The sequence below is a fragment of the Neophocaena asiaeorientalis genome, unplaced genomic scaffold, assembly GCF_003031525.2.
Source record: "Neophocaena asiaeorientalis asiaeorientalis breed wild unplaced genomic scaffold, Neophocaena_asiaeorientalis_V1.1 scaffold82, whole genome shotgun sequence".
Classification (NCBI taxonomy): Eukaryota; Metazoa; Chordata; class Mammalia; order Artiodactyla; family Phocoenidae; genus Neophocaena; species Neophocaena asiaeorientalis.
The window spans coordinates 732606-740974 of NW_020173068.1; positions in this window are offsets into that span (position 1 = coordinate 732606).

The window sequence follows — 8369 nt, forward strand, 5'->3', positions numbered from 1 at the left end:
TAGAGAAAGCCCGTGCGCAGGAACCGTAGGATTAACTCTGGAAACCCTATTTCCTAACTCTGGAAATTCCGTCTCCTGCAGGAAGCCACCCCAGAGGGATCCTACAAAAACCAAGAAAACGTATAGCTACTCTTCTAAATCTCAGTGCCCAGCATTGCCTACGTTTCTGCCTCCCCCAGCAACAACAACAAAAAAAAACGGTTCTCCTTGACCTGAGGAAACTTCCATCCAGGTCTGTGAGCTGCAATAGATCATCCTGAAGAATCAAGAATCATCATCACCTGAGACTGCCAAGACGGATCCCAACATCAAAACAACACTTGAGGGCTTCCCTGGTGACGCAGTGGTTGAGAGTCTGCCTGCCTGATGCAGGGGATACAGGTTCGTGCCCCGGTCTGGGAAGATCCCACGTGCCGCGGAGCGGCTGGGCCCGTGAGCCATGGCCACTGAGCCTGCGCGTCCGGAGCCTGTGCCCCACAACGGGAGAGGCCACAACAGTGAGAGGCCCGCGTACCGCAAAAAAAAAAAACAAAACACTTGAAGTGTGTGTACCTTTTCTTTCTTTACTGTGTATAGTGTCTTTTATCTTTTTTAAATTTATTTATTTATTTTTGACTCCGTTGGGTCTTCGTTGCTGCACGCAGGCTTTCTCTAGTTGTGGCAAGCGGGGTCTACTCTTCGTCGCAGTGCACGGGCTTCTCAGTGCGGTGGCTTCTCTTGTTGCAGAGCACAGGCTCTAGGTGCGCGGGCTTCAGGAGTTGTGGCTCGCGGGCTCTAGAGCGCAGGCTCAGTAGTTGTGGCACACGGGCTTAGTTGCTCCACGGCATATGGGATCTTCCCAGAGCGGGGCTCGAACCCGTGTCCCCTGCATTGGCAGGTGGATTCTTAACAATTGCACCACCAGGGAAGCCCAGAAAATAAAGTTTTTAAGAGAAAAATGTATCATGGATTTACACTAATTTCCATTCATTTTTAAGGTTACAGAGTTTTTACTTAGCTTCTTTTATCTTAACCTGAAAATCTAAGGACTTCACAACATTCACTACTTATTTGCTTTATCATTAAATATATAGATAATAGTTTCAGAATAAAAATATCAGTATTACCAATGATGTGATTATTAAACACTGTTTAAAATTTTTCTGTGGTTCTTTTTGTCCTTAGGATACATTGCACTAGGGATGAAAAATCAAATTGTGCTTTAAAGTCATTTCAAATAATTTCTTTCTGTGTAGTTCAGCCAACAACTCAATAGAGAATTGAGTCCATTTTTTTCCATTTTGATTCAATTTTTAGAGATTTAAATTTTTTCTTGCTTTTTCTAATGAAAGAAGCTACCATGTTGTGTGCTGCCCTATGAAGCAACCCATGTGGCAAGGGACTGAAGGCAGCCTCTGGCCAACAGCCAACAAGGAAGTGCAGCCCGCAGAGCAACAATTCAATGAGGAACTGAGACTTCCCTGGTTGTGCAGTGGTTAAGACTCTGCACTCCCAATGCAGGGGGCCCAGGCTCAATCCCTGGTCAGGGAACTAGATCCCACATGCCACAACGAAGAGCCCGCATGCTGCACTAAAGATCCCGCAGGCGGCAATGAAGATCCCACGTGCTGCAACTAAGACCTGGCAAAGCCAAATAAATTAAAAGAAAAAAAAAGTGAGGAACTAAATCCTGCAAGAACCATGTGAGTGAGCTTGGAAGTGAATCCTCCCCAAACTACAGCCCTGGCCAACACCTTGATTGCAGCCTTGTGAGAGACCCTGAGCCAGAGGATGCAGCAAACCTGCACCTGAAATCTTAACCCACAGAAACTGAGATAATAAATGTGTTGTTTTAAGCTATTAAGTTTTGGAATAATTTCTCATGCAGCATTAGTTAATGGATCACCTCCATAGGGGCTGTGTTATATATACTCTTAACTGTTGGATGACTGCAGGGAAAGTAGAATGCTGATTAATCAGTTAATGATGAGGTCAACTGATGAGATCAGTTGACCGATGGTCTTGAGTAGAATTGTGTGGGGCTCTGGCTTTGCCCTGTTCTCCATTTCATTAGTGATTGGGTGGCTCATCCTGCACATGTTGGGGAAAAATCCAGAGCCAGAGGGTCCTCAACCAACTGAAACAATGACCAAGTTGTTTGGATTGTTGCATGAACTAAATTCAATTCAACAAAGACCCATTAAGCTTGGCAACAATAGTTTGTGGAGCAATACAGGGGGCTGTAGAGAAGGCCCTGCACCCCACTGCTATGAAATGGACCTCAGAGAGCATCCCCAGCCCCAGGCCAAGGATGGGATTAAGTCAGGGCTATCAAATGGCACAAAAGTACATAGAGGCAAGGAATGATGTCTATCAACCCCCCTAAAAAGGAAACAGGATTGCAAGGGATTAAAGGACATTATCAATTGTTGCTCTTTCTCTTTAGTCAAAAAAGTCTCCTTAAAAATGCAGTGACTAGGGCTTCCCTGGTGGCGCAGTGGTTGAGAGTCCGCCTGCCGATGCAGGGGACACGGGTTCATGCCCTGGTCCGGGAAGATCCCACATGCTGCGGAGCGGCTAGGCCCGTGAGCCATGGCCACTGAGCCTGCGCGTCCGGAGCCTGTGCTCCTCAACGGGAGAGGCCACAACAGTGAGAGGCCCGCGTACCGCAAAAAAAAAAAATTTTTAATGCAGTGACTCAATGAGTCAGCACCTGCTTTTAACAAGATCCCCAAGAGGATTTGTATCTCTACTGAAGTTGGAGACACTCTGGACTATATAACTCTGTATAGTTTGAAATTTTTTTTTTTAATTTCACTTTTTTATTGAAATATACTTGATTTACAATGTTGTGTTAATTTCTGCTGTACAGCAAAGTGACTCAGTTATACATACATTCTTTTTTATATTCTTTTCCATTATGGTTTATCCCAGGATATTGAATATAGTTCCCTGTGCTATACAGTAGGACGTTGTTGTTTATCCATTCTATATGTAATAGTTTGCATCTACTAACCCCAAACTCGCAGTCCACCCCTCTGCCACCTGCCCTCCCCCTTGGAGGACAAGTCTATTCTCTTGAGTCTGTTTCATATATAGGTTCATTTGTGCCCTATTTTAGATTCAACATATAAGTGATATCATATGGTATTTGTTCTTCTCCTGATTTACTTCACTTAGTATGATAATCTCTAGTTGTGGTATTTTATTTATTCTTTTTTAAAATTTATTTTTTTGGCCTCGCTGTGCAGCTTTTGGGATCTCAGTTCCCTAACCAGGGACTGAATCCAGGCCGTGGCAGTGAAAGCCTGGGATCCTAACCACTTGACCACCAGGGAACTCCTGGTGGAATTTTAACTTTTTACAGCAAGCAGATATTCGTGTATTACCTGTGTAATTAAAAGATGATTTAAAGAGACTAGATTATAAGGAAGGTGAAAATTCTGAAGGGAGACTGACCCCCTGGACTGGGACTCCTGGAAGGAAGGAGTCCACTGAGCCAGGCCAGAAGGTGACAGCCAGCCACATGTGGAGAACTGAGGAGCTTGTCTCTGAGTAGAGACTCCTGAAAGTGAAGGTGGGAGGAAAAGCGGGGAGGGGTCCTGAACTAGCTGCCCAGGTTGAAAGTTCTATTTACATTCACTGCAGGAGCCTCACTTCAAGCAGATATCTGGCCAGGGTAGATCCTCAGAACTGTGGGCTGAATAAAAGAAATGTTAAAGGATCTTAAGTTCTAGAAGTAATAATAGCAGAATTACTGGAAACGTGAGTCCATGGGCTCACAATTCTAAGGACATCGTCCTGATAGCAAGTAGTGAAAAAAGCAATTCTTTCAGCAGTTACCACGGTTTCTCTCTTTCCCAATTCCTTTGGACAGACCTCCTGCAAGAAGCTGATTTCCAACTGCATGTGATAATGAAAGGATTTTTCTTTCTTCTTATGTTAAATACAAGCAAACTGATCAAATAGGAGACAGCATCTGACTGCTAGGAAATCAGCGATTCAGACAGTATGGCAGTGGCACTTGGGGATGGGGAAGGACAGAGGAGGGGAGGAAGCTGGTACAGCCAGTCCATGCCAAGAACACTCAAGGGCTGATGGGACTGAGCTCTGGAGGAGGAAGGATTTGACATCACCTGGTCCAGCCTCATGGTTTATGGGTCCAGGAAGGAAAGGGACGCCAGGAGCTGGCTGTGGACCCAGGACTAGAACCCAGGGCTACTTCCCTTCTTCATCTTTCTCACCATTCCCATTTTTTATCCCCACCTCCACCTTTCTGGCTGCTGCCTACCCCGTCCCCCCAGGTCCCTTCTGTCTTTGAAGTACCCTTTTCAGCATGTATATTTTACTTCAATAAAAAGCGTGGGGTTGAGGGGGTATTTTTCTTTTATTGCTGTTTTTATAGAAACACCATTGAGTAAGTAGAAGGAAGATATTCAGTGTAAGTTGTTTGTGTGGGGTTTTTTAAATTATTTTTGGCTGTGTTGAGTCTTCATTGCTGCACTCAGCCTTTCTCTAGTTGCGGCGAGTGGGGACTACTCTTTGTTGCAGTGCGTGGGCTTCTCATTGCAGTGGCTTCTCTTATTGCGGAGCACGGGCTCGGCGCACGGGCTTCAGTAGCTGTGGCGTGTGGGCTTCTATAGTTGTGGCTTGTGGGCTCTAGAGCGCAGGCTCAGTAGTTGTGGCACATGGGCTTAGTTGCTCCCCAGCATGTAGGATCTTCCCGGACTAGGGCTCGAACCCATGTCCCCTGCATTGGCAGGTGGATTCTTAACCACTGCGCCACCAGGGAAGCCCCCAGTGTAAGTTTTTTAAATGCAGGCAGGAAGGTGAGAATTTACTCTGAAGAATTTGAGGTAAGCCATGAGAATTTAGGAAGGCTAATAAGTGAGAGGGATCTATTCAAAAAAGCTTCCAAAAGGAGCTGGGCTTTAAGCCAGGCCTTAAAAAAACTTTAGTGGGTGCAGTAGCTAAGCCATGACTTGCAGCAGAGCCCTCTAGCTGTTGGCCTTATCCTTACAGGCAGCACCACTGACCCCAGGGAGGGATAGGGAGCTGGATGAAGCATGTATGTGCCCACTCCCATCCCATTCCGGCAGTGGAGACCCCTCGCAGAGCCCATATCCTTCCCTCGGAGAGACTGAATATACGAAAGGACAGTGGCCAGACCATATATGACAATAGAACTCTCTGCAGTAACCAGCCTGGAAAGCCAAACCACAGCCTCTGCAGCAGTCATCCAGAATGATCAGGTCTTGGTTAATGTGTGCCAGCTTCTTCCCAATCCCCAACCACCTCTTCCCTCTCTTCCATCTCGGGACCAACCAGAGGAAGTCAAATATGTTCCCCAACCAATCACATAAGGTGCCCCTCTTCTAGCTAGCCAGCCTCCAGTGTCCCAGGCAAACAACCTCCAATCACAGCACATGTGAAGCCTTCCCTTTCTTTTATTCACCACAGTGTTTTCCCAGTCCCTGCCTGCCTTTGATATCCTCCTGGCCAAATGCAAGTGACAGTGGCTGCTCTTACAAGCTCAGAATGAACAGCCTATGTTTGTTCTCATTTGGGTGACCTTGGTTTATCTCCATACCTCTAAAGCGATTCTGTACACAAACTGAATGTACTCATGAAACCAACACCCAAATCAAAGGTAACCATGCCGACTTTCAATGCCATAGATCAATTTTGCTTATTTCTGTACTTTTTGTATGAATAGAATCACCCAGTCAACACTTTTGTGTGTGTACTGACTTTTTTTTTTTTTTTTGCCGTACGCGGGCCTCTCACTGTTGTGGCCTCTCCCGTTGCGGAGCACAGGCTCCAGACGCGCAGGCTCCGCGGCCATGGCTCACGGGCCCAGCCGCTCTGCGGCATGTGGGATCTTCCTGGACCGGGGCACGAACCCATGTCCTCTGCATCAGCAGGCGGACTCTAAACCACTGCGCCACCAGTGAGGCCCTGTACTGACTTCTTTTTCTCAACATCATGTCTGTGCAATATATCCACATTGAGTGTAGCAATATTTTCATTCGTATTCATTGTTGTGCACTAGTATTCTATTGTATGACTTTACCCCAACTTATATTTATATATATATATCTCCATTCTACTGTGGATAGAATGGAGATATATATATCTTTGGGTTGATTCCAGTTTGGGGCTATTTTGAACAGTGCAGTTAGAAATATTCTTGCACATATCTTGGTAGACATGAGCTCCCAGGAGTGGGATTGCTGGGTCATAGGTTATGCATGTGTTCAGCTTTAGTAGATACTGCCTATTTTCCAACAGGGTTTTACTAACTTACATTACCCCTAAAGTTTGAGAGTTTCAGTTGCTCTATATTTGCATCAACATTTGATCTTGTCAAACACTTTCATTTTAGCCGTTCTGATAGGTGTCTTTGTAAATTTATACTTAATATTTTTCTTGTTCCCTAGAGGTTCTAAGTTTTACTGTTTTCCTGGATTTCATTGTTATAATTGTTAATAGTACATGACTGATCAAAACAACACTTTTCTCTCCTCCCCCCCACCCCTGCCCTTGCTTTTAGACACTCCTTTAGACCACTCACAATTATATTGAGACAGTGGGTGATAGAAGGGGGCACTTAAGGTGGGCTTTTTGCATTATTATTGTGTCTCTCCAAGGCCTGTCCCCATACTCTGCACTCAGTAGGAGCAAAATAAATATCTGTTGTATAAATACGTGAAATAAATGACATGAAAGCCTATATGTCTCCACCTTACTTTGTGAGTCATTCCCGACCACTGGAGTGTATGCAGGTGTCTTACTCATTTTAGGCCTTAGACCTGGCACAGGGGAATCCTTTAACAAACAATATCTGCTAAACCAAACTGACCTCCAGGTGCCTCCCCTCATTCAGCCTCAGGCCACTGAGCCTGGGCACATACAAGATGATTATATTCATATTGTCACAGCATCCCTGAGACTATATTAATTATATATTGCACATCATTACACTATTATAGCAGGTGCCAGATCTTGGCACACCGGGCAGAGATGTGATGGTGTGAAATCTCACTTTAAATGGGGTCCCAGGCTCCAGACACCTGATCAGCTGTGGGTCATGGGCATGGAGAACATCCAACTCTGGGGACCACAGGCCAGAGTCTTCCCTTGCATTGTCCCCTCTGGTCCTTCGTCCCTCCCAGTCTTGCAGATCAGCTGTAAATTGGGTCATACTTGTATCCATTTCATAGGGTCATTGTGAGGATTAAACAAGTTAATACATGTAAGGCACCTAGCCTAGCACCTGGTATGCAAAAAAGGTATGGGGTGAGTGGTAGCACTTTTTATTATTGCTGTTATTAACAGCAGCAGCAGCAGGGATGAGGAGTGCTGAGTGACCATGCCCTGCACCAAGTGTGAACTTCATGGCCCTGGGCTACATGGAAAAGAGCAGAAAGGGGAACATGTGATTTTTATCCATAAAGAGTTATCACTTCCAGCACACACTAGCCCAGGGACCCTGAGCACTACTCTCCCTGAAGGTGGGGGTGGAGGTGTTCCTTGGCCATCAGCTTCATGATAGTGCATTGGTAGAAAGCAAGGGACCTCAAGGCTTGAATGACTCCATTTCTAGGAGACTCCTATAAGAGCAGGACACATGCTGTGAAGTTTGAATCTGGCCAAGAATGGGAATTTCTGCCTGCTGGAAGGGCTTTGTCAGAGCCTAAAGGAGACCCCTCGTGCAATGGGGCAAACTGCCACTGGACACACCCGTCAATCATCACCTCTCTGGGACAGAAGCAGTAGCCAGATACTTCCAAGGAGCTTGTCAGTGAAGGAACCTCCTCTGGTTCTCTCCTCCTAAGACAGGGAACCAGTGCTACTCACGCTTTGAACTGGTTCAAGAGGGATGTCACCCACTGAGGCCAAGAAACCAAGAGGGGAATGCCTTGGAAGAAAAAAGAGGTCCTTTGCCACAGAATCCTCCTGTCCCAAGTCTTTCCCTTGACTTTCTGAACTCTTCACTTTCTGACTTACAAAAAGAACCTGTACAGAAAAGGGGGAATCAGGCAGGGATGAACAAGACTATCCATGAGTCCATAATTATTGAAGGTGTGTAATGGGCACGTGGAGGGGAGAGGTAATTATTCTAGTTTCTGTACTTCTGTGTGTGCTTAAAAGCTTTCCATAAAAAAGAAGCTATGAATAATCCATGGCCTGAAAGAGTAAAGGGCATCTTGCTGATCTTTTTTTTTTTTTGCTGTACGCGGGCCTCTCACTGTTGTGGCCTCTCCTGTTGCGGAGCACAGGCTCCGGACGCGCAGGCCCAGTGGCCATGGCTCACAGGCCCAGCCGCTCCACGGCATGTGGGATCTTCCCGGTTCGGGGCACGAACCCGTGTCCCCTGCATCGGCAGG